Below are 27,550 nucleotides of genomic sequence, written 5' to 3'. Positions count from 1 at the left end.
TAAGCTCTCAGCAGTGCATTGCAGATAGTATGTCAATCTGACAGATAATCTGAGATTAACTCCAGATTTCATCCACTCTTCAAACCAGACCTCAGCTCTGAAATTGAAAAAGACATTGATTTTTTGGGGGGGGGGGGGTTGTTTTTTGTTTGTTTGTTTGTTTTTTAAGTAGGCTCCGTGCCCAACCCTGGGCTAAATGTTTTAAATGTCTGCAAGAGCCAAACTGTGGAAAGAGCCGAGATGCCCTTCAACAGATGAATGGATAAAGAAGATGTGGTCCATATATACAATGGAATATTACTCAGCCATCAGAAGGGATGAATACCCAACTTTTACAGCAACATGGATGGGACTGGAGGAGATTATGCTAAGTGAAATAAGTCAAGCAGAGAAAGTCAATTATCATATGGTTTCACTTATTTGTGGAACATAAGGACTAACATGGTGGACATTAGGAAAAGGAAGGGAAAAATGAAGGGGGGAATCAGAGCGAGAGATGAACCATGAGAGACGATGGACTCTGAGAAACAAACTGAGGGTTTTAGAGGGGAGGGGGTTGGGGGGATGGGTTAGCCTGGTGATGGTATTAAGGAGGGCACGTACTGCATGGAGCACTGGGTGTTATACGAAAACAATGAATCATGGATCACCACATCAAAAACTAATGATGTATTATATGGTGACTAACACAACATAATAAAATAAAATTTAAGGGGTGCCTGGGTGGCTCAGTCGATAAGGGTCTGCCTTCGGCTCAGGTCATGATCCTGGGGTCCTAGGATCGAGTCCCGCTTCGGGCTCCCTGCTCAGTGGGGATCCTGCTTCTCCCTCTCCCTCTGCTGTTCCCTCTCTCACTGTCTCTCTCTCTGTCAAATAAATAAACAAAATCTTTAAAAATAAATAAATAAAATAAAAATTTTAAATAAATAAATAAATAATAAATGTTTTAAATTGCTAAGGGTACCCTTGTCCCCGCCCCTGACTTGTGGCTTGTACTTCTCATGGAGGAAGTTGTCCAGACTTTGCCCATGGCAGAGCCAGAAAGAACAGGCTGGAAAGCAAGAGACACAGTAATTCTGGATCCAATGCTACCTGTCACAGCCAGGGAGAGTTTCATTTTCTGTGAAAGACAAATTAACTCTGGCATTTTAAAGTAATACTGACAACTCCTACCGGTTTCCATCTATTTTTGCATAGCACTTATCAGTGGTAAACATACAGGCACTCAGCTTGGTTGGACTAAAATTAAACCTCACACTGATGAAAGCTCTCAAGGCACTCAGTAGGGATGAGGTGATGAAATCATGAGAAAGCAGATAATTAATAAGAGTTCATACTTTCCACATTTGGAGAAAAGTCCTATTCATATTCAGAATAACAATAGTTGGCTAAGGAATGTGTTAACCTCAATTATTATAATCATATTATAATTGTGTCAGCGTGCTGATTCATTATGAGCACAAGGACCAAAACAGAGAAAAATCCAATTGAAATATTATTCTTTTTAAGAATTCAATTCAACCAAAATAATTTCCTCAGACTGTTATCACAATTATATTTTATTAGCAGTAACAAAAAAGAGAAGTTCCACAATCCTAAAACCAAACAATTTCCATTTTCCCACATTCTTGTCTAGTCCTGTCCTTTAGTGTTCATAATTGATCTACTGAAAAATTTCCACTTCTTCCTTTTTAACTCATCTCTAGGGAACAAGGGCTTTCACATTGCTTTGCTTTTGCATACACTTTTCTCTCCATACAGAACATCCCATCCTTTGTTCATCTGTCATGGTCCTCTTGCTCCTTCAATGTAACTGTCTTTGTGACCCTTGCCTGGATTCCCCATAAAAGGGTTTAAATCCTTCTTTGGAATTCCCATGATTTTGCATATATATATACACATAATATATATTATACATATATATGTATATATATATATATATATATTCAGAACATCTCCATTATCTAGTGGTCACAAGGGCTGCCACGTTGTGTCCTGGCCAGTCATATCAATTTCTGCACTGCCCCTCAGAGCCTATTGGAAGGGTTTCTCCCATTCCTTTTTCCAGTACTGTCAGATTCCCCACGACTCAACTTTCTTCAAATGCTGCCTTTGGATCATTGTAACTTTTATTATGTGATTTGCCTCTGTGTTGTCCCAAATATCTTGTACTTATCCCCAGGTGCCAGATAAGGAATGCATGCCTGTATGAGCAGAATTTAAGAGTCAGGGAGGGAAGAGAGTTTGGGTCTCTCTCCCAGAACAGAAAGACAACCATCACACAAATATATGTTCAGTAAAAGCTTATTGAATCCATAATGAATAAACTCCTAGGCATCTAATCTCTTAAAGATGAGATCATGTGACCATGGCAGTAAAGATCAGGATATGGCTGGCAATTTAGTCTTACCCTTCCTAAGACCCATCTCCATTAGCTCAGGTAATGACAGTTAGCTAAATATGTGAGCTAATGCATACTTCCTCTCAGAAAACAATTCTCTTTACCCCAAAGATTATTGATCCAGACAGTGTCCATTGCTTCCAGCTTTCCCAGAACAGCCCTGGTTTGCCCCTATTGCCTCACTGGCCTACCCCATCTGGATTTTCCACTTATTTATGAAATATTATTATTTATGACTGTGTTAAAATAAGGCAGTTTGGTAGACCTCCATTCTGCGTTCCAGCTTCTGCCATCATCTCTTCTGGTAGGATGTAAACTTTCTGACCTGGACACATGGTAAAATCTGAGATGACTAGTTATAACCCATGTGTCTTTTCCTTGACCTTTCCAGAAAGAATATCATGAATACCTCCCTTTTGAGGACCTTATTCAGAATGCTCAGTGATTAAAACAAAGTGTGCTCAGACACTAGCAATTGGAACAGCCAATGTGTTGGTGAGAGAAGCATTCAAAACTGCTCTTGGTGGATCAGCCAGTTATGTCATGGCATGGGACCTGGTCTACAAAATGCCTCCGGTCAGTGCAGTCCTCGAGAAACATGGGGCATTATTATAAGTTGCAAAATTATGAGTTACTGCTGAGTTCTCCTGTTGTGGAGTGTGCAGAGGAGTTGGCACCCTTTTGTTACTGTGGTTTGTTTGATGGTTTTGCCATTCGTTACATGGTACCCTTCTACAATGTTTACTTATTTTATGTTTTTTTTCTTTTTATTTTGCTATAAACACCATTGGCAGCTGTGCATTTTATTTAAAAATGTGTATTTTTAATACCTAACCTGAATTCAGAAACTTGGCCTAATTGACAGTCTCTTTTATAAACTGATGATGAAGATGTGATTTGCAAGGAACATTTTTTGACCTATAGTCACAGGAGGGGGAGGGACATAGAGTGGTATCACTGACCACACACACACACACACACACACACACACATGCACACACAAATGGAAACACAAAAACATTTTTATAAAACACATTATCTGAAAAGCTTACAATTACTTTAAGAAGACTGTACCCAAAGGCAACTATTTAACAGCTGCAGAAGCAGACATGCATTTACTCATTACTGTGAAGCATGACTTTTCCTTTAGATCAAATAATTATTATTCCAAATTAATTTTGTTTTCAATTTTGAATCTTCTTGTGCAGATACGAAGAGATGGCCTATTTTTCAAAACATCAATCAATCAATAACGTTCCAACTGCCTAATGATCCCCATATTATATCCATGTCCTCAGCTGCTATAATTAACAAGCAGCTAATTCTAGTAGTGGTTACAGTTTTTATTTAATTTTTGAGAACAAAGTAAACTTTTTGGAAGTTCATTCTACTGAAAGAGTAACATCTGCCATCATTTAAAATGCTGTTGTAATCTGAGTTAAAATGTCCAAACTTGAAGATAAAATTACTGGTTTTGTGGTGTAATAATAAAGATGAAAATTTTGGTGGAACACCTGTTGTGGTAAGAAGAACATTCTTACCAATCTAAGGCACATGTGGTACAAAAAAAATGTACTTGCAATTAGTTGCGGTATACAAATTATTCATAATTTCACCCAAACCATATTAAAGTAGCTGAATTGTAAAATGTTTGTAATGGAATTAAAGTTGAATACCCCAAAATATTCAGCACACCACTGTCTCTCTTTGCCACCCAACAACAAACAGATTTTAGAAATCTTTGAACTTTTGAAGAACTTCTTTGTAAATGAGCCTAAGTGTCCTGCAATATATTGATTTTTTACTAAATTGTCTAAATGTGGGCTGTTTTTTTTACTAAAAATCAATTGAAAATACTTATTTTTTTTTGAAATCTTTAATCATACTATTCAACAAATGGAAAACCAAAAGTCTCCAGTTTTCAAAGCTTCTTGTGAATTAAAGTTATTATTTAAAAAAAAAAATGCAACAGGAAGACATTGAAATTTACCCTTACTAATGTAAGAAAGGGACTCAACCAGTTAAATGATGAAATCTCAAATGATGAACATGATTTAATCTTGAAATTATTGTAGGGGTGGAAAAAATTTTCCATCTACCTCTCAAAGTCTTTCAGATGGACTAAGAATTAATTGACATCAGACAGATTAATAGGAGAAAAAAAACAAGTTTTATTACCTGTTCCCAGGGGCCTGATAATGAAATTGAGATCCAAAGAAATGATCAAGGCAGGCAGTTGTTTTTATTATTTTTGGACGAAGAGACAATAATTTGTGAGGAATTGACAGGACAAAGAAAACTTTAGGAGTCTCAATTAGTAAGGAATTCTAAATACAATTTAAGCTGCAGAAGCAAATTAGTAGAAAGTAACAAAGGTTGTTTATACAGCCTTCTAGGCCCTGAATTTCCTATCTCTGGTGATGAGGATGTCTCTTTACCTCCTGCTACAGGGACGGTACTATTCACAGGGGAGAGTTAGTTCTTGCTTTCTGGAGACAAAGGGGAGAGGGGTCAGAGTGTTCTTTTCAAGGCTATATTTTTAAGTAATTTTTATTTAAAATAATCAGGGACGCCTGGGTGGTTCAGTTGGTTAAGCTGCTGACTCGATTTCAGCTCAGGTCACGATCTTAGGGTCCTGGGATCTAGCCCCGTGTGGGGCTCCACTGTCAGCAGGGAGTCTGCTTGAGATTCTCTCTCCCCCTCTCCCTTGCCTCTCCCGCCACCACTTGTGCTCTCTCTCTAAAATAAACAAATAAATCTTTTTAAAAATTAAAAAAAAATAATCAATATACCCAACTGGCACATTTTGAGGTGGTCTGACCTTGGCCCCTGTATTATGTCATTAAACTTGGGAGTATCTCCAGGTGTATGAAGGGTCTTTTGTTACAGCACCTATTTTTAGTTGAAGGGAATGAAATCTTACAACATCAAAGAAAAACGGTGAGAAGTTAATTGGTGGATTTATAAAAATATTTGTTGAAGTAAGTCTGAATGGGACAAAAAGCAGTACCTATGAGTATAGTTGAGCTAAAATATTCACACATTTCAAAATTAAAAAATAAAGTTGAGACTATTTCCCATTTGCACTGATCTGATTAATTACATTAGTACTTTAGAAAAAGAATTTTCTCAATTATATTATGGTCTGCAACAAAGTCTCTCAAATGAAGGTGTTGCCAATTTCAGCTTTACTAGCCAGAAAATGTAAGTTTCAATAACACTGTGGGAAAAATTATTTAGAAAATTGAAAATAATAAAAATATATTTTACAATAGTCTTTAGAAAAACACCATTGACAGTGTTTGAAACAAATATAGCTTAAAAGCTGATCCAACTATGAAACTATGCTGCATGAATATTTATTAGAGTACACTTAAGGCCTTTCAATATCCCAACTTTGTATCCCTTCTAAGACTCCATTAAAGTTATTTCCCTTAGAAGGGTTTTTGGAATCCCTGGAAGACTTCCCTAAATAAGCAACATACATGTTCAGAGTCACGCATAAATTCTGTTCAGATTTTATTTTAGTCAAGCCATGGCACACCACCATCTTTAGGTCATGCAAAACACTTTTTTATCTTACTTTTAAGTAACTTTTTCATTTATTTTGGATCGCCACTTGTAAACCTCCTCTATGTTGCAACCCAACGTATAGGCATATATGTCATTGGATATGTATGTTTCCTTGAGAAATGCGAAATGCTGTTTTATGTGGCTCTCATTCGGTTTCTTACTTTTGTTGTTCAGTACTGCTTTGAAATGTTTTTATGTTATTATAAGTGAATGTAGTGTGCAAAATACTCTTGCAAAATAATCTATCATTTGTATTCATCGTATTTTACCGATCCATTTCCTGGTAATGGAGAGCTGGGTTGCCTCCAACTCTCTGCTTCCACCAAGACCACTGTAATGAACACCTCCAAGCACGCCTCCAGGGACCTGTGTGAGTTGCTCTGAAGTGGGACTGCTGGGTCATAGACTATCTACTTACACCCACTTATTGCTATCATTTTGCACTCCACAAGGACTATATGATTATGCCTTCTTACCAGCTGTGTGTGAGGGATCCTGCTGCTGCCCCACATTCTTACAGGATTTGGAATTCTCCACATTTCTGATTTTTAGCAATCTGAGGAAGGCAGAGTGGTATTTTGCTTCTTATTTTGATTTGCATTCCATTGATTACTAATGTGGTTGAGCATCCATTTATTTTCATGTTATGATTCCAGATTTCTCCCTCATTAACTCACTGACTCATATCTTAGACTTATTTTTTCTAGTGAGTTTCCCTCTTTTCCTTGTTGATTTGCAGCCATTCTTTGTATTTTCTAGGTTTGATTCTGTCTTGTTTTCAGATCATGCAAACGTCTTCTCCTGACCGTGCTGGCCTTCTGTTAACAGTGTCTGTAGTGCCTTTTGTTAAACAGAAATCTTACTATTGATATAAACAAATCTTTAAATTTTTCACTGTATAGTTTCTGTGTACTTTGAAGGTCTTGCCAATATCATGGGGAAAGCATCTTCTTTTTTTTTTTTTTCCTCTTAATCTTATAGTTTTACCTTTCATATTTGGGCTTCAATCTCTGTGTAGCTCACAGTGGTATATGGAACAAGTATTTTTCTGTATTGTGTGAGCCCATTTTTCCCAGCCCAAATCCTTGGGTGTTCTGATCACCAATTTCAATGTGTGGAGGAGGGGTTCCCACACATTCTCAGCACACCAGCAGGATATCTAAGAATTCAACACAATTCTGACACAATCCACCCAGAGATAGCATCTGATCCCACAGGTTGAGGGTTCAGTCCTACAAGACTGCACCCCCTCCCCATTTCAGATGCCATTTGCAAGCATCAAGTTGTTACCTGTGCCTCTGACCAACTGGCTGCACATTGAAGGTTCCCACAACCTCCTTCTTGGAGTTCAGATGCTAGCTCAAGTCCAGGTAATTGCCGGTACATCTGACCAATTAGCTATAAATCAGAGGTTCCCATGACCTTCTTCTCAGGTTCAATTAATTTGCTAGAGCCGCTCACAGAACTCAGATAAACATTTTACTTACTAGATTACCAGTTTATTATAAAAGGATATGACTCAGGAACTGTCAGATGGAAGAAATGCATAGGGCAAGGTGTGGCTTGTTCTCACCCTCCATGCTCTCTCCGGGGGCACCATGCTTCCCAAATCTCCAACTGTTCACCAACCCTGACCTCTCTGAACCCATCCTTTTGGGATTTTATTGGGGCTTCATTACATAGGTGTGATTGATCAAATTATTGGCTGTGGACGATTGATTGAATCTCCAGCCTCTCTCCCCTCCCCAGAGGTCAAGGGGATGAGGCTGAAAGTTCCAACCCTCTAATCCAAGTGGTTGGTTCTCTGGAAAAATTGCCTCTTTAAGTGCTTTCAAAAGTCACATCTTTGGGGCACCTGGGTGGCTCAGTCGGTTAAGAATCTGCCTCTCGGGGCGCCTGGGTGGCTCAGTCGTTGGGCGTCTGCCTTCGGCTCAGGTCATGATCCCGGGGTCCTGGGATCGAGCCCCGCGTTGGGGTCCCTGCTCTGCGGGAGGCCTGCTTCTCCCTCTCCCACTCCCCCTGCTTGTGTTCCCTCTCTCACTGTTGCTCTCTCTGTGTCAAATAAATAAATAATTTAAAAAAAAAAAAGAATCTGCCTCTTGATTCCGGCTCAGGTCACATGATCTCAGGGTCTTGAGATCGAGCCTCATGTCGCGCTCTGCACTGGGCATGGAGCCTGCTTAAGACTCTCTCTCTCCCTCTCCCTCTGACCCTCCCCCCACTTCTTTAAAAAAAAAAAAGTCACATCAGGGATGCCTGGGTGGCTCAGTCGGTTAAGCACCTGCCTTCAGCTCATGTCATGATCCCAGGGTCCTGGGATTGCGTCCGGCATCAGGCTCCTTGCTCAGTGGGGAGCCTGCTTCTCCCTCTGCCTGTCACTCCCCCTGCTTTGCTTGCTCACTCTCTCTCTCTCTGACAAATAAATAATTAAATCTTTAAAAAAAAAGTCACATCATTAACGTAATAAAAGACACCTTTACCTCTCTCAACACTTAGGAAATCCCAAGGGTTTGGGGAGCTGTGAGCCAGGAACCATTGATGAAGACCAAATATATATGAGAAATATATAAATCACCGTAACACACCAACCTACCTCTGATTTTGAGTGCCATGTTTATCATCTGAAGCTTGGGTGTACATGTGAGTCTATTCTTATCATGTCGATTTTTCCACTAATGCATGTTTCTGCCTCTGCACTAGGACCACACTGTTTTCATCATAATAACTTACCATATGCCTTCATATCAGATATAGCAAGACCCATACTTTGCTCTTCTCTTTCAAAGTGGACCTAGCTTTTTGTGAACATTAACGCTCACATACAAGTTTAGAATGTTTATTATTATTCAAAAACTCCTCTGGGAATTTTTACTGTAGTTGCATTGGATTTATAAATTAATTCTGAGAGATAACGTCTTTACAAGGTTAGGTCTTGCCATCATCAATCCAATAGAAATCTCCGTTTATTCAGCTTATTAAGTACTCCTTGATTTTTCTCTGCAAAGAAAAATTAGGAATCCTTAGTTACTGTTGCTTTTGTTCTTTATTGGAAACGTTATTTTGTGACTGTTATTTTTTGAAGATGATGTTTGCTGGGGTGGAGGGACACCATTGATTATTAATACATCTTGGATCTGGTAACCTTTCAGAATTCTGTTTTGTTCTAATAATATCTGTAGAATCTATTGATTCTAATGTAAATAAATACACATCACTTTTAAGGAATAGATTGTGTGTCCTCTACTTCAATCTTTTATCTTGTATTTTTTTATCTCTTATTAATTTATCTAGGGCTTTTAATGCTATGTTAAATAACCGTAGATAGCATGCATTCTTGTCTTATTTTTTTAATCTGGTCTTAAAAGCAATATATTATATTTCTCCATTATATAAGATGTTTGTGTACGACTTTGTCAAGTTAAGGAAATTGCCTTCTGATCAGTTTTTCAAGTGGCTTTATCACAAATAAGTGTTGAACTTGATCAGATGCTGTTTTGTTTCTGATCTCGTGAGATAATCACTCTTTGTTTTATCCCTGCAGTCCATTAAGGTAATGAGTTCTATTGATAGATTCTTCTAAAGTTAAAGCTCTCTTACATTTCTAAAATCAACCTGATTTATTTTAATATGATGTTGAATTTGGTTAGCTAATATTTCATTTTGGACTCAGGAAGTGTATAAGATAGTATTTTCTGATGTACTGAAGATAAAAAGTAAATGCAAAATTTATGTGAGCATGTATGATTTAGAAGTTGACTGGTCAGTAGTCACAAAAGAAAAGCCTGAGAACACAAGTCCTCTCCTTTCTTCCGTGTTCTCTTTCTTCCATGTTCCCTTTCTTCCATGTGGTAGGTTCTGCCACCTACTCTGGACTGAGGAAAACTTGCTCTTAAATATTTAAGTAGAGATTGTTGAAAAGAGAATTACATTAGCACCTGCTAGGGGGAAAAATGAATAATTCTAAGCATTGACTCACTACTCTAAAAGTTAGAAAAAGAATCTCAAACAAAAAGTACATTTGAACTAATGCTGTGATGATTGCAGACAATTCTGGCAGAAACCTGGTAGACTGCTTCCATCCCTATGATCTATGAGCTGCAAGATTGTGGAGTTGGAGGTAAAAAAGAATTAGAAAAGAAGTCTTTTCAAAACCCTTTCAGCCCTGCATCTACTGCCACCTCTCCTAGGAGAAGCTTGCATTGTTTCTGCAAGAGTCTGCCTTTGCAAACAAAAGGAGGGTCCTCAGTCACCGGAAAACAAAACCAAATGCATGGACATTTAGTGACTGCTGTGTGCAGGACACCAGTACACAGGGAATGTTTATGCTCTAGAAGGGTACCTAGTGAGAAATTTCAATGTGGACTGCTGTAGAAAATATGGGTGGTGTTTGAGCAGAAAGCAGGGATCCAGGCCCTCAGCCCTGAATCTTCATTTCCTTTGAGCAAGCTTGCAGTGCAAAAGGAGAACTCCAAGCAGGAATTGATGAATGATTTCATCAACTCATCAATATTTATTGAGCTCCTGCTAAGGCTGATCTGTGAGGCTCCAAAGATGATAACACGGGGTCTCTAAGTCCCTATTCTTAAGAATATACAGTAAAGTGAGACTCACAGTATACAACTAATAATAATAATGAGGATGATGATGATGCAATGTGATAATGCCAAAAATACACACGGTGCTGTTGGGGGAGAAGAGGTTTGCAGCCTACACAAGGAGGTTCCCATAGGAAGAACATTTGAGCCAATTCCCAAAGAAGAAGTAAAAATTAGCTAAGTGAAGGTAGTATATGAAAACATATGCGCACATACATGTATGCTGGTGTAGAAATAGCTGAGGGCGGAGCGGGGGAGCAACTGGGTGGCTCAGTTCCTTAAGCGTCTGCCTTCAGCTCAGGTCCTGATCCCAGGGTCCTGGGATGGAGCCCTTAGTCAGGCTCCCTGCTCCGCGGGAAGCCTGCTTCTCCCTCTCCCTCTCCCTCTCCCTCTCCCTCTCTCTCTCTCACTCCGCCTGCTTGTGTTCCCTCTCTCGCTGTGTCTCTCTCTGTCAAAATAAATAAAATCTTTAAAAAAAAAAAAAAAGAAAAAGAAAGAGTGGTGGGGATGGAGAAAGTTCCAGATAGGAAGAAAAATATATATAAAGTTCCAAGGAAAAGAGCTTACATGTGTTTGGGCAACTGCAAATAAATTATTTTACAAGACTCAAGAATTAAAGACGTTCCTGTCTATCAGGCCAAGGTAACTGGTCTTTTACTGAAGGTGAAAGGAAGCCATTGAAGAAGATGAAGCCCATGCATGACATGAGCAGTGAGAGAGGGCCCACCATGGCAGTCGGCTTTCCAAATGGACCATTACCCTGAAAAGCTCCCCACCAACTCTCCCTTGGTCCAGGAAACAGCAGGTCACAGAAAACCCTCCACCCACTCTACTGAACAGTAGTACTTCGACTTTCGAAATGTCCCCAAACTGCTTGCTTGTTCCCTTGCAGCCAAAGATTGCCAGATGCACCGAAGACCAGTTAGAGAGCCTTCCCCCTCTTCCAAACTCCCAACTTAATAGAATACTTGCCCATCAGAGTCCGTCTAAGTGTTTCCTCTTTTTATTCTAGGAAAACTGACTCTCCTTTCTACACTTTGAAACTCTGCTGAAACCAAAGTGACATCAAATGGGCCCTTCCTCACAAGTTTATGAAAAAACAGCCTGCATTAATTTTGTCTGAGTTAGTTTTGTCTTTGACATCAGAGATGCCACCAAATAGAAAGTGGGCTGAGGATGAGGAAGTGGTAAGATGAAAGGCAAGAAGACAGCAAAGACAGATGCTGATGCTCTCATCCAGGAAGGGGGGAGGGGAGAAGAGAGGGAAGGAGAGAGGGGTGGAAAAGGGAAGGGGAAGGGGAGGGAAAGGAAGTGGGGGAAGGGAGGGAGAGAGAGGACCCTTAAGCAAGACAAATCAATAGGGTTTCAAAGACACAGATGGATTCAACAGGCACTAAGAAGGAAGAATCAACCTAAGTTTCTGGGTTTCCAGAGGAGAAGGTTAACATTCTCTGAATGAGTGTGGTAATCAGAACGGGCCTGTCCCTAAATCATCAAGGTAAGCCTTTAGAACAATAATTGGAGGGAAGATTACAAATCATTTTCAAAAATAAAAATGACATTAACTAAAGGCATACAAAATGAACCCTCAGGTCTGAGGCCACACTGTACACATCCACAGCCTTAGCCATGAGGTGCCTGGGGCAGAGCGCTCCGCAAGGAAGCAGAAGCGGAAGCCTCCTCAGCCCCACCTGCAGCTTTCGGGCGGATTTCTTCACCAGGTCACGTGTCACTGACTCCTTAAGAAGAGTTAGAAGTGATGACTCTTGGAAGTTCAATTTCCTCTCTCCTCATTTCCGGGGTTCCCCCTACCATGGTGCTCCCATTACTATGCTGTCTTTTGTCCTGCTCAACTCCTTGCTTTTTCACTCTTACACTGTGAGCTCCTTAGTGACAGGGACTGATTTGGGCTTTCTCACTCTCTGCTTCCCTTCTCCCTTCTCTGTGTCAATTTCTATCACTGTCTCTCTCTTGTCTCTTGGTTTATACCTCCATTTCTCTATATATGGGCATCCAAAGTTTTCCTTGGGCCCTCCTCCAGCGTCTTGACTAGGTCTCCTAGAAGGCATGTCACGGGACCATGACTGAAAATGACTTCTCTTTGTTCTTGTCTCTCCCCCTGAGGATAGGAGCGTTTGTGCAATCCAGGTGAGGCTCTCTTTTGGCACTGCAGGCACACAAGTGTGTATGCACACACACACACACACACACATACACACATTTGTGACCTTCTATTTACTTATGTAGCATTTTAAAGAGAACCTTAAGGACAAGAACTATGCTATTATTTTTCTATCCCCAGCACCCAGCATCATGCCTGATACCTAGGAGGTACTTAACCTAAATTTGTTGAATGACTGTTTAATAAATGCTTTATAGGGGCACCTGGGTGGCTCAGTAAGTTAAGCATCTGCCTTCAGCTCAGGTCATGATCTCAGGGTCCTGGGGATTGAGACCCACATCTGGCTCCCTGCTCAGCCAGGAGTCTGCTTCTCCCTCTCCCTCTGCCCCTCCCCCCCATTCATGCTCTCTCTCCCTCTCACATAAGTAAATAAAATCTTTTAAAATTTTTTTTGTAAATATAAATAAATAAGTGCTTAATAATTGCAGAAAATTCCAAATTCTAGCAAAAATATGAGTCAGGCATCCCTGAAACAAATAGAATAATTAGTTATTAACCTGCGGAAATGATTATAAGAGGTGTAAACTACAAATGAAAGCACTGCAAATTGCACATCCTGGTGAACGTGTGTAATCAGGGAAGCCCTTGTTTGAGCGCAGGGGACTAACTTAGTCTGCTTTCTTGTATATAAAGTACAATTCCCACCTAAAAATATGTCAGCATATGCAAAAAATAGCACACTGCATTATGCTCAGAGATTAAGATAGATGAAGTCAGCATTCACTACCTTGTCAATTCAACTCTTCTGAGTGGGGGGGGGAAGGAGCTACTCTTGTAAGTGCAGTAATGCAAGTGGCCTCTGGTATGTGTTTCTCCCTATGAGATGCAGCCTCCTTATAAAAGCAGAACTGAACTGCCTGCCCTGTCCAAAAAAAAGGATTCAAGCTTTTCCCAGCCATCCCAGTCAAGGGAAAGTTCAGCACACATATCGTAGAGGCTTTTTCACAATTCATTCCCTGAAGGCATGAGTTCTTTGAACAATTTGAGAACATGGCACAAACTGGAAAGCTGGTTGATGGATGGAAATGTAAATATGAAATTTTAATGAGGGTTCTTCTTTCTCACCTAAAAAGAGATGGTAAATATTTCATGCCCTGCTCAGCAGAGCTTCAAGTATCTGGTCCCATTAGTGAGATATTCCTCATCCCCTCCAAACAGCTAACACTGGTTTGTGATATTTCATAATACCCAAACTCAGCCCAACTATCCACTCCACACAGTGAACACCCAGATTTCCAGGGTCAAAAACACTGTTTCATCATCTCAAGAATGCTGCATTTTTTTCCTTTTTTTTGATCCAATATTCTTGGCATGTTAGAGCAAAGCTCCAACTGATTGGAGTGCATAGAGAATGGAAAGCAATTTTTGATAAAATAGATTGTAAATTAATTGAAAATTTTACTTCATCCAACATTCTTGGAAATCTATTTTCCTTGTAATGAGGTACTTTGATCCTAGGAACTCCTCTAACACCAGGACAGGGCTGGCATAAGTATAAGGAAGAAGGGGATATAGCAAGAGACAAAAAGAGGAACAGAAGGAAAATTGCAGAAACTTATAGGAAAGTCAACAGAGGGTGGGTAAACCTTTCCCACTGTCAAAACCAGGATCTAGAATGAAAGAAATCTCGAAATGGCCATGTTGAGAAGGTGGCTTTGGAGAAACAAAGCAAGAACAGTAAGAGTGTTAAATTCCAAGTCAGATCACACAAATAATTCCATTCTTTAAGACAAGAGTGAGAGCATCAGGCTGGGAAAAATGCAGAGTGACCAGGAATAAAACGGGAACAGGCTTCATTTAGCTAACTGTGCAGAGCAAGATTCAGTCCTGTGCACCAGTAGCCTCAAGGGGAACCCAGAATTCCCTGAAACCTCAGAAACTCAAGAATAGTGTTCGGTGGTGTCCCTGAGTAAGCCAGAGAGGACTTGAGAACCATGTACTAATAGACTCTAGAGGCAGTTAGCAAGGTAAATAACCCCACAGTTTCTGCTCTCTAGCTCTGTGATCTTGGTAAAAATTATTTAGCCTTTCTAAATGTCAGCTATGGGATTTAATCATACCTGACTCATGTATGATTAGTCTGACTAACTTCCTAAAGGCATTCGCGGTATTTGACACCTGATTTTGTTCCCAAACCATTTGTAACGCTAGCCACCCACCTTGCTTATTTCCCCACACAGAACGAAGAAACAAACAAAAACAATAGCTATTTCTGAAAGTACTGATTCTGAAGTTTTACCTGCTTATGCTACCATCTGATTAATTCTGGCAAGAAGAACAAAACCAACAGACACTTGGATATTTAAAAGAAAAGCTGAGGGCAGATTAGAAAATGAACCTGGATTGAGTTTATCTCCTTTCTGCAACCTCCTCTGTCCCCCTCTAGGTGACGCTGTGTCCGCCTCAGGTGACCAGTGCCTTCTACCTGACCTCCTTCCCCCTCAGCAAAGTAGGAAAAACCACATGAGGTCATTGACAGCAGAGTGTGTGAGTCTAGGGTTACTTCTTTTGTAACAAATCTGTGTTCTAAGCTTTACCTCAGATGAGGAATAAAAGGCTCTCCATCCAGTTAAAGAGACAATAAACACAGAAGAAATGAAAGGGAGGTATATTAGTAGTGCCATTAAAGTCATAACCAAGCACCAAAGACTACTCTGTCTACCGCTAAAGCGGGTCCCAACTCAACGTATGGAAAATAACCCAATCTTCCTTTAATTAATAACAGTCTTGAAATGACCACTCATTAGAGATTATTAAAGGGAAATGGAGACTGTATACTAAGTTTAGGTCATAGCCAGGAAGTTCCTCTTTGGAGGAAAACCACAATATTAAGCTGCAACAGTCCCATCTGACCTTTCCCACTAAAACTGAAAACAAAACAACTTAGACAACTGAGAAATCCAGTTAAATGGTGTTTTCCTTAGTTTGGGCCTTTCCTGTGATGCACAGCTAACGGGGTCTCCATCTTTTTTCTTATTTACGAAACTCATTACCCAACAAACCAAAAATGGCCTCCCAAGCAAGCTAACCTGAAAATCCTCCTGGCTTCAACTTGACAAGAAACACTGAATTAATTAAACCCAAGCTCAGTGTCCTGAACTGAGACAATGGCTCCCTCAGGGCGAACTGCAAACACAAACCCCAGGAGCCTTTTATGGCTGGTAACATGAACAGCCTATCCCCTCCGCTGCCTTTCAATTAGTTGGGAAGGTGGAGGCTGCCTGCTAAGTCTGGTTTTGGATGCGCTGAGGTTCCTCTGGTGGATGTGGTGTGTAATTAGCAGGCACATTGCCGAGCAGTTGGTTTGTGGCGCACAGCTCTGGGAATCAAACATCACAGAGCTCCCACCCCCAACCATGTCCGCTTTCTTCTTCACTTTGCAGCATCGAATGCAATTCCAGGAAGCACAGGAAAAATACATTAAAGAAAAAAAAAAAAAAAAAAACAATACACAATGTCTGCCTTTATTCTGGAGTTTTGAAAATGGGCTCTCCTAATGGGAAGCCAAGACATCCGAGAGCCACAGGGAGGTCACAGGAGTAAAGGCCAGAGCCCCGGGGCCAGAAAGGTCCCCTCCATCGGTGATTCAGCCTTTGCAGATGACAGCTCCTCTCATTGCACCTCCAGGGAGCAGCAGGTGATGGATCGAAAGGGTAGGAAGTGACAAGTTGCTATAAGAATAACAGTTCAAAGTTGAAGCATTCAAGCCAGGCTGTGGGTCATGAGGGAGTTGGAGACGCAGGCCTGAATTTCAATGTATTCAGCACTTCGCCTGTCACTGGTACAGAGATCCTCAACTCTGTTGTAGTCAAGATTATAATATTAGCACCAAGTGTACTGAGCACCTCTTGCATGCCTGATCTTTAAACACACATCATTTAGTTGTGACTTAAGTATTCTATTAGATGAGGAAAGGAGGGCTAAGGGGGTGAAATCTTGCTCAAAGTCACATGGGGAGTAAGAGCCAAAGGTGACCCTCTAGACCCAGGGTGGCCTGCATGATCCTATCAGAGCCAACCGTCAAGATTCTTGGCAGACACAAACCCAGGGCATTCTGAGGCCCAGTGCACCAGCTTTCTAGCCAACTCTACCTCCTAGAAGTTCCCATTTTAGGAGATGTGCTTTTCAAAAAGAAGACCAAATACAAATAAATAGACGATGGCAGTGCAAGAAAATATCCTGTCTTCTGGGCCTAATTGCAATTAGCTCATAAACTTGGCCTCAAATGATGATGTTTTAGCACCGGAAATTAAATTCATTAATTATTGTGCAGCCACCACCAAAATCTCACAGCAAGTCCATCCTCTGAATAAAGTTTTTCAAAATTAATGACATACTTATTCCTGCTTATTAACAATTTAATAGTTATGTGCTAAGCATTTTTAATTATGTGAAAAAGAAAAAGGGTGGCAGGAGAATTGGAAGATAATCAAATCAGCAGCACCCTCGACTGGAAAGCAATAGAATCGAGACCTCTAGAGAGGTGTCTTCTGTCTTCTTGGGAATTCAAGCATGAGAAGGGTAGCTGAGCTTATCCTTAGTCCAACATATAAAGTACACCATGTGGTAAGAATAGAGGTATGCACAGGATGCTGTGAGAGCTTGGAGAAGGATTTGGGGAAATCATACGAAGGGAGACAAGGTCAGACTTCCTGGAGGAGGTGGTTGAATCAGTCATTTAAAGATCATAAAAGTTAACCAGTTCAAGGAGGAGGAGGGAAGAAGGAAGAGTAGATCATTCCAGAGACACAACTGAGCATGGAAACCCACATGTAGACTAGAAATAGGATATTGTGCACCATGTTGTTCCTACAACAAGTTTGGAAAAACCAAGGGTAGACCAATTAGATTGGAGGGTGGGGGTGTTAAGCAGAGAAGACATGGAGGAGGGCCTAACATCACTAAATGTTAGTACATCTGGACTCTGTCTCATCAGACATTTTCCCATCATTGTGCTGGGCAGACAGGAAACAAACTGGTATTTGACAACCAGGAGTGAGAAAGTTCATAAGTGAGAGATGACAAATAAAAGCTTAAATAACTAAAGTTTTCACCTGATTATTTTTATAAACTACAAATTCGAAGTTAGTCCCATCATGCTATCCATAACCCTTAGTCACTCACTTTGTGATATGCTTTCTTGAGTTGCAGCAAAAGAGAGGACATTATACCAAGCATGCCAAGAAGCAGTCATAACAAGACCAAGGCGTCTGTGGAAAAGCCTCCCATGTGAACAGCATTTGTCATGTTACTCTCTATAAAAAAAAGGTTGACGATATCTACAGTAGTTGTGGAGGGTCCCCGAGGAACTATTAGCTGAGTTTTATGGCCATGCTTTCCTTGGCAAAGCTGTGATTGCATTTTCCACCTCCCACTGCATTGTCCCCCTCTCCCCTCCAGGACAGCTGTTGTCATCAATTTTCTTCAAAGGACAATCTCAGCATCTAGAACAATATTCAAAATTAGGAGTTGCCCAATATATGTTGACTGTTAAAGTAATCAGCTAGGACTAAATTTTCTACCACAGATCATCCTTCATCTGGTACCTTGTTTGTTATGCAGCGCTATATGACGGCAATAGATAACTAATACAAACATTGATAGAGACAATGAGCTCTGATATAACAATAATCTAAAATACATGGAATTAATTTTGGGAACAAGACAGCAGGCATCAAGGAAATTTCTATAAAAGGTATTATGGACTGAATGTGTGTGCCCTTCCAAAATTCATATGTTGAAATCCTGACCCTCAAGAAGATAGTATTGGTAGGTGGGCCCTTTGAGGTAATCAGGACTTGAGGGTGGAAACCTGGTCAAAGGAATTGGTGCCCTTATAAAAGAGAATCCAGAGATCTCACTCTCTCCTTCTACCACATGAAGCTACACAGAGAAGATAGCCATCTGTGAACCAGGAAGCAAGTCCTTATTAGCATATAATGTATTATTTGTTTCAGGGATATAGGTCTGTGATTCGTCAGTCTTACACAATTCACAGCACTCACCATAGCACATACCCTTCCCCGGTCACAAAACCTTGACCTTGGACTTCTGGCCTCCAGAACTGTGAGAGATTTCTGTTCTTTATAAGGCATCCAGCCATGGCACTTTGTTATAGCACCTCAAACTAAGACAGAAAACCAGAAAATACTGAGGAAACTGCTTTAGAATGCTGAAAAAATCCATGAGAAAGTGTTAGACGAGCCTGGAAAGATGACAAGAGATCTGCTCTAAGAAACCAGAAAAATGGTGATCCATGTTACGTGTGGTCCAACAGAGAGACAGCTCATGTAAACAGCATCAGATCTAATGTAAACAGCATCAGGTCTAGAACGAGATACCTGTAGAAAACTGCCATCTATCTTGGATGGCTGACTAGCTTAACAAGAAGGTCAAAGTCCCCATGACACAGTAGATTTTGTAGCATAAACTCTGGAATAAGAGTCTGTCGGGAAAACACTCAAGTCCTTACCCTGTCACTGATTCTATAAATGAAGACTTGCCACATGACTTCTCTGTGCCTCAGTTACTTCCTCTGTAACATGGGGACAAAGGGGCAGGGTGGACAAGGAGAGATAGGTGCATAGTGCACTTGAATTTTTTCTCCAGCTGAGTATAGAGAGCACTCTGTAGCCAGGAAAGAAAAGCCAACCAAATTTGCCATGGTGAGCAGAAGAAAGATTGAGCGTAATCTAGAAATAATTGTCTTGAATAGGATAAAACACCAGCAAACAAAAGTTCCACTGGGAAGAAAAAAATTGCCTGCAGGCAAAGGAAAACACATTAAAAAAAAAAAATTTAACTGCCTCTCGCAAAAATTATGAGACAAATCCAGGAAAAAAGCAACAAGAAAAGGCAAACAAAAACCTTTCTCTGGAAGATGAAGACTATCTTAGGCAAACAACCGCTTTGAACTTTCAAAGAAATTAAAGAAAATTGAGACCTGATTTTAAAAAGGATGAAACATGAGAGACAATGGAATAAAGGAATTGGAGTATGAGAAGCTAAGGAGGAAAACTGAGGAGAAAAATAATATAATTGCAGAGATTTAAAGCGAAATCGAAGCAAAAGTGTACCACACACAATGCTAAAGAAACTGGCAAGGACAGGATCAAAGATGCATTAAAAAAAGGGAGAGAGAGAGAGATACAAAATGCAGGTTAATTGGTGTTTCCTGAAAAGACAATAGAATAAAATAGCACAAAATAAACAATGAAAGATACATTTTAGTCACAACTATTTAAGTTAAGAATAAAAATGCAAATAATTGAAAAGTTAATTTTTGTCACTGGATAGTGGAATTTCATGTGATTTTTATTAATTTTCTCCTTTTCTGTATTTCATCATTTTTCTACCAAAAAAAAAAAAAAAAGTCTCTCTCTGTGGTGATAAAAAGCAGTAAGAGTTCTTATTTGTAGCCCTGGTGTGTTGCTCCAAGGTGTTCGTAGGGCTCCATCAAAAGCAAAGCAGACCATCAGAAACTGACAATGACTTCAATAAACACAGCCTTTGTTCACTTCTGAAATCGTTTTCCTGGTTCAGCCAGGCTATGTCCCCTTTACAATCAGACAGCATTTGAAAGAGTATTGTCAAGGTCGTTTTTCTTCCCAAACAGGTCCACCCTACAGCCCGACACTATCATCTATACCACAGAAAGCACTCCAAAATTTCCAGAACCAGATAATGTTAGCATTTAGTTTTATTGGTTTCTTCTGTCTAGAACCACAGAGGAGAGCTTCAGGGGGCAGAGACAATGTCGTAAACCTACTCTACCTTTCTCACAGTGCATTCTGTAATCTCAGAGACAGAGAGGGCTCTCTAAATCTTTCTGAAATAGGCGTTGAGTCAGTCCGGGAAACAAATGCCAGTATCAACTCAGTTCCAGGTGCCTCCGCTTCAAATTTGGACCCTAGACAAGTAAATGCAGAACCACAATTGTTCTTTTTCCTCCTAAATGGAAATAAAATCTTTTGCCTTATTTAAATCTCCAAAAAAGCCAGCAGCCTTGCCTTTCTGCAATCTGAAAGAGAGTAATAATACAGGACACATGATTATTTCATGGTCCAACTCTGTTCCTTTGTAACTATAGCTAGGAAAGATAAGAGAACAGCTTTTCTCTGCAAACCATTTGCTGGACTGTACTGGTATTTGGTATGGTCATTAAGTTTCACACACGCTGAATGTCCATCTCTATGATCCTTCTCAAAAGGAGTTCAGGGGTACTCTAATGCCCCTTCTTTTTCAGTTTCAGATAGGTGGGAGGTGGTGAGCTTCATTTGTCAGAGAAAGCATTATACTTTAGTTCAGAGAAGAAAGCAATTTATTGTTTCAGAGGATAGCCCCACGTGAAATTTATCCAGCTGTCTAAGGTCAAGGTGAGGTTCTCATCCATTCCCAACAACAAGGATGACCGTGAAATGAGGTGACACAGAGAAAAACTACAGGTTGGCTGCAATTCTCAATTAAGCACATGATCCCAAACAAGGGATTAAAAACATAGTAAAATAATAAAAATACTTTGTAGTATGGCTTCCTCCCCGTGCACCCTCCTCAACCCAAAGTAGTTAAGGAGATTAATAAGTGTGCTACACATACCCAGGTAGGTGAATGCATCTCCTCGAGTTGGACCAACATGTCTCTCATGTTCTCAGAGTTTCATCTGTCATTTCTTTCACCAAAGCTGGGCCTCCATGCCCAGCACCAGAAGGAAGTCTATAATTTTTCTTAATGACTAAATGAATGATTATACCCTCAGTTTTTTATTTCTTTCTAACCTAACATGTCCCCCTCAAATAAACCACATTTTAGCCTCATTAAAACTTAATGAAAGTAGAGATTTCTCAAGAGGTATACCAAATTATTCCTTGTTGTTCCCTTCTATTGGCCCTACAATCATTCAGACATCGATAAAAAAAAAATGAGGAATAAATTATTATGACATTTTACATTACTTATAATGATTAAATGCAAGAAAAACAGGAAACTTAGAATCCTAAATTCTATTTACTCTTATATTTTGGAAAATAACCAATTTTGGTACAAAGTACAAGGGTTCACACAGGAGAGAATGGCTCACTATGAGTCTTCAACAGAAAATGTGGGATGAGATGATCACATATACTCATAGAAATGCAAACTTTGTTTTCCCTTATTTACAAGCTCTAATACCTTTAATAAAAGCATAAGGACCTAAAATAGTTATTCAACTTTCAAAGCCAGACTTATTTAAAATTTTCCTAATTTAGTTACTTATACTTTTCAATACCTCTCTTATTCAAGACTCTGTGCCAGGTGTTGAAAGAATACAAAGATAAGTAAGACCCAGTGTAGGGACCCACAGTGTAAATGATTACAATACAGCGTAGAACTAATACATTCAGTAAATATGCTTTGACCACCCACAATTGGCCAGCCACTATACCAAATACTGGGATGATGTGACAAATGTTTGAAGCCCCTGCTGGACTGAGAGAGTTTACTGAGTATCTCGGGAACCCCTAATACATTCATAGAGAGAGACGAAGTGCAGTTGGGCTGAGTCAGGGCTGACAGGAGATTAGTTCTTGAGAGAAGTCTTCATTAGAGAGATAATAATAATACCTTAACAACAAAACTGTAAAAAACCTCCATCATAGACTGAGCGTCTCCACCTCCTAGCTGCAGGCATAAGCCAGTTTTCAGTCTTCAGCAGTGATGACTCTATCTTTGTTGGCTACATATTTTTAAATATGCCTAGCCTGTATCCTACATCAGTCTCTAAGCTCCCATGATCATATCCCCTGAAATATTTATCAAAGTCTTTTTATAAGCAGAGACCCTACTGAGAGATTGTCAGTATCAGTAGAGTGAGCAGATTACCAATGAAATTCAGAATTTGCAAATCCATTTTTGGTGGAGTCATAGACTACATAATTCAAAGAATTATTATACTGATACATCTACATCTCATATAGAATATTTTTTTTAATACATTGCTAGGCCTCCAAGAAGAACAGAAATCTCAAGGCCCTTACCCTTCCACCAAAGCTGAAAGTGGATCCGGAGTAGTGAGCAAATTTAAAGGTGGGGTTGCCCTGAGAAGAGCAACACTGAAATCCAGAGACCCTGTTTGGGACAGCAGCAAACTTGGGCACTGGGAATGAAATGCTCACAATAAAGCCAGAGACCATCAGAGGAAGCCAATATAACCCGAAATTATGAGAATCCCCCAACAGAAGCCAACACAAATCTTCTCTGAAGGAAATCCTCTGCAATTTGGACCTAGAGGATTCCTGGAAATCAAAATCAAACAAATTCAATATAAATTTCACCAAACAGACAGGGAAACAAACCATCATGATTGACACTCAACAGAAACAACAAACAACAAGCTTAGATCTCTAAGGACTTTGAATTCTGAAATGACCAAAGATAGAACATAGTACAATTATGAGTGTAACACATAATTTGTAATTGCTTCCAGAAATGAAAAGAAAGTCATTTAAAAAAAATCAAAGTTTGGGTTAAATATCAGATTACACATAAGGAAGAGTAAATTAAAACAGCACAGTAAAAGAAGTGGCCAAGAACATGACACAGACACAGAGATGGGGAACAGGAGCTAAGAGTTAAGACATACGGGAAATAGAATGAGATGGTCTTACAGCCAGCTAATCAGATTCCTGAAAGGAGAAAATAGAGTGTTGATAAACATGAATTGTAATGTATCTCAAGCAGGATGAATAAATAAATCTATCCCTAGATACACAATATCTGGTGAAAACACAATATCAAAACCAAAGAGAAGGCAAAGGAGCTGGCGGGGGCGGGAGGGGGGGCAGAGAATACAAACCTGGCAGCAACAACAGAAGCTAGTGGAATGATATCTTTCAAGGACTGAGAAAAAAAATCACCAAACCTAGAATTGCATCACCAGTCTCCCCAGAAAAAGCTCCTAAATAAAGAAAATGATCAGAGAGATAAGAAAAAAAAAATGACCAAGTAAAATGGTTAACATATATATAAATCTAATCAAACATTATCTTATAAAATATTAAAAATAATAATATTGATATTGTGGGCTTAAAGAAACAGAAATAAAATCCTGGACAAAAATCAGCTAAGAGTGGGTATGTGATCAGAAGTAAAATGTTCTCAAGCTCTTGTATCAAAGTAATTTGAAAAACACATGGATTGAGAAAAGCAAGCATTAGTGCTGGTTATGTTCCAGAACTTAGGTTGGATGGAGAGTTATTGCTTATGCTCATAACTTACATATATGTCACATGCCTTCTTTGGAACTCATCGAAAACTAATTTAAAAAAATAAAAACATCACTGAGGACGTATTTTGCTTTCTAGTGCACAACACAGAGAACCAACAAACCCTTTGGTGTCCCCATTCTCCTTGAAGACTCTTCTGAACTCCTTCACTTTACCTATTTACCCAGGAACATGGGCTAACCTCATGAGTGGGAAATAGAAGAGAATCATTTAGTCATACTTTTTTTCTTCTTACCTGATAACAGCATCCTCTAGATTAGCAGGGATCAAGTGAGATTTGTGCTTGCAAAATAGAAAATTAGCTACATGAAATGCATTATCAAGCATCAGCAGCTTGTAGGCAGAGGACGATTTTACAGACACAGGGATGAAAAACCCTATCATATCTGTGTATGAGAGAAGGAGAGAGGAGCCTCATTTCATCTGTTTGTATTAGTCATTGAATATGTTGTGTGAAGGTAGTTGTGATATGTGTGTGGGAATTGTTGTGGTTCATACCCCAAGGATTGCAATCCAACCTTAGCAGGTGGAAATGAGTGAGCATCAGCGGTATGTATGTTAATGAATGAGTTTAAAATATGGGTGTGTCGTGGAGGTGTGTACATCCATCTGTCTGTATCTAGGTGTGTCTGTTTATATGTGGAAGCTGATAGAATATCATATTGGAGACACATTGCATTTGTTGGGTGGGATTGTGTGTGTTGTAAAGGGTAACATATGGGAGTTTGTATGGGAAGGTATTAGAGTGCATGCATGTGTGTGTGTGGATGTGTGTGTGTGTTTGGGTATTGTAATATTTTGTTTCTTCACTTAGTCTATCATTTTAAATAATCAAATTATGTTTTATTAGGGATTTTGCTGAAAGCATCCTGGTGTTAGTGGCTTTATTCCTCCCAATATGAAAGAAATAAAGGTCTTTGTTGGATGAATAAGCTTGTTGAAACTTTCCCCCAAATATAATGAGAACATTGATTTACTTAAAATGCTGGATAACTGCCCTGCTTAAAAATTTCCACAAGGAGCCAAATCCTCTGGGTTTTGGTTTTGGTTTGATTTGGTTTGGTTTCCCCAGGACTTGGTCAAGAGGAAATACCCAAAGGCCAATTGCTTGCCCACAGCAGCCTGACATTTTTTTTTCTATCACAAAAGTGACTTGAACTAATATGTAATAACATAGCCAATGTTGTTACTTGGTAGAGAACAGATGATTGAATATTTTGGTTTAATACTTAGCATTCATATTGCCAGATCAATGCAATTTCAAAGATACTACACTTAAGACTAAAATTATACCCCATTCATCTCCATACTATCTCAAAAGAAACTAGGTAACAAAAGATGAAACTTAAAAAGTGAGTGGGATTCCCACCCCCTACTAACTAGCAATGTGACAGGAAAGGCCATTTGAAGTAGATGACTCAGATCACTATAAAACTAGGAAGATAAACCCACCCATGTCACAAGGTTTTCTGAGGATCAAATAAAACATGATACATGATAGCATTTTGAAACTCCAAAGGTCATTGTAAACATCAATTAGTATTATTAGCGTTACTATATGTAGTCTGTAGATGTGCAAAGATGCTAACAATTCTGGTAAATAGTATTCCAATGAACCAATCTTTAGTGTGCACAGATATTTCCCTCCATGAACATCATCGTTTGGACCAACATCTAGTATAATAGCAAAGTTGCTGAACCAGGAAGGCTGTGCATTCTCAAGGACTATCTCAACGTCTACTGTGTGAACCAGAGAGACTCCATCCCTCATAATTCCATCCCATCCATGAACAAAGTTTAAGAAACATATTTCATGAGTATTGCAGGGAAAAATGATGCAACATGGTTTTATAAAGTCTTTAGTAGGAAAATCTCAAAAAAAGAACTCAAATAGTATCTGAAAATAGAAAACCCATTTGCTGTGAAATTAAATATCACACTCTTCATATTGCAAAGCAGCAAACTGAGATTTTTCCCCACTGGTAATGAGAAAAATCGAAGAGTTTGAGATTACCTATACTTTTAAATTTTGAGTTAGATATGTAATACTTTGTGACCAATTCTAACAAAAGCAACCTTTTTATGTTGGTGGTTGTAAATGGGCCTTATCTTTGTTTTCAGAGCTGTCTTGAGCATGGCCTTGTGTAACAAATGCATGAAATCAATCCCTGACTTCCTTTTTCTCAATCAGTATGATTTTTTTTTTATCATTATGTCTGTCTCCCTTGACCCAGTCATCTCCTCCTTACTCTTTTTAGACCACAGCTGCATGAATAGAGATAATCTGTGGACTTGTGCCCTGAATCCCAGAGACACCTCCCCTTCTTAAAGAGACTATTGAGACCATGAGCACAAAGCCACTTCTTAACTCTTTTCAGCAGTTCCTGGCTGAGGTGCACGCCCACCTGGCAATCTTCCCACTGTACCATCATCCCCAGTGGTCCTCCTTGACTTTATTCAGTTCCCCACTCCTCCTTCACTTCCTATATCCCCTCCCTGTGCCCTAGGGAACTGCCCCCCCCAAAGACGTTAAATAAAGTGCCCAAGGTCATACAAACACCAAATGACAGAATAGAAATTTGAATCAAGCAATCTGATTCCAGAACCCCTGGACATTTTACCCACACTTGCTATGGCCTCCACGTACAGCAGATTCTCCAGTTCCTCAACATCTTCCCACTTACTTACTCTTTCATTGTAACCTGGCTTTTACTGAAGGTAGCACCTTTCTTGCCTGGAGAGTGATTGGTTCTCTCATGTTCCAGCTCTAACCATTCTCTCTTCTCACCACTGCCTTTCCAAACAATCACTTCTCCTCCTTTAAAATTTATGGCATTTGCTTATACAATCCACTTTCCCTCCTTACCACTGTCATCTCTACAGCCTTGCTGGTGCCTGAGGAGAAACAGAAAGCAGAAGAATATAGCTATGGCAGCAAGATTTAGTTGAATGGTGCTAAGGCACCAATATAAAAGGCAGAGAAATCTGAGTTCTGGCCACACCAATCCTCACTCTGATCAAGATGTGCAGGCTGCCATGCTTCTACCAAAACTCCATGGGAAATTAGAAAGACATGAAGAATCCCCAGCCCCTCATTGATACCTTCAATTTCACATATATCCTTTGCTGGTTCTGGAGAAACCAATGGAAAAACAACCTTAGTCAGATCCAAAGCATCCTTGTAGCCAACTTCAAACCCACATCACCCACTGTGGTCCAACCTCGCTAGTCTACCAGCTGAGGGTCGCTCGCCAGAGGAGTCCTGACATGACCCTGGATGACTTGTCCATCCACATGGATGACATAACTCCCGAATGTCTCAACATCTTGATCTCATAGCCAATGATCCCCTCCTCAATCACCCCTCTACCTCCATTTGCTGCACACCATTACCAGGACAGTTGAAAGATGCCAGAAAAACAGAAAAACACAGACACAAAAGTAGAGTCCTTGAATGCACATCAAGGCTAAAATAATTTAACGTCCACAAAAGAGTCACACAGAGCTAGGCACACAGAGTACTCCCTGTCTATAATGA

This window comes from Neomonachus schauinslandi, chromosome 3, assembly GCF_002201575.2.
Source record: "Neomonachus schauinslandi chromosome 3, ASM220157v2, whole genome shotgun sequence".
In the NCBI taxonomy this organism is placed as follows: domain Eukaryota; kingdom Metazoa; phylum Chordata; class Mammalia; order Carnivora; family Phocidae; genus Neomonachus; species Neomonachus schauinslandi.
The sequence above is the reverse complement of the archived record's forward strand: the minus strand, read 5'-3'. Positions refer to the sequence as shown.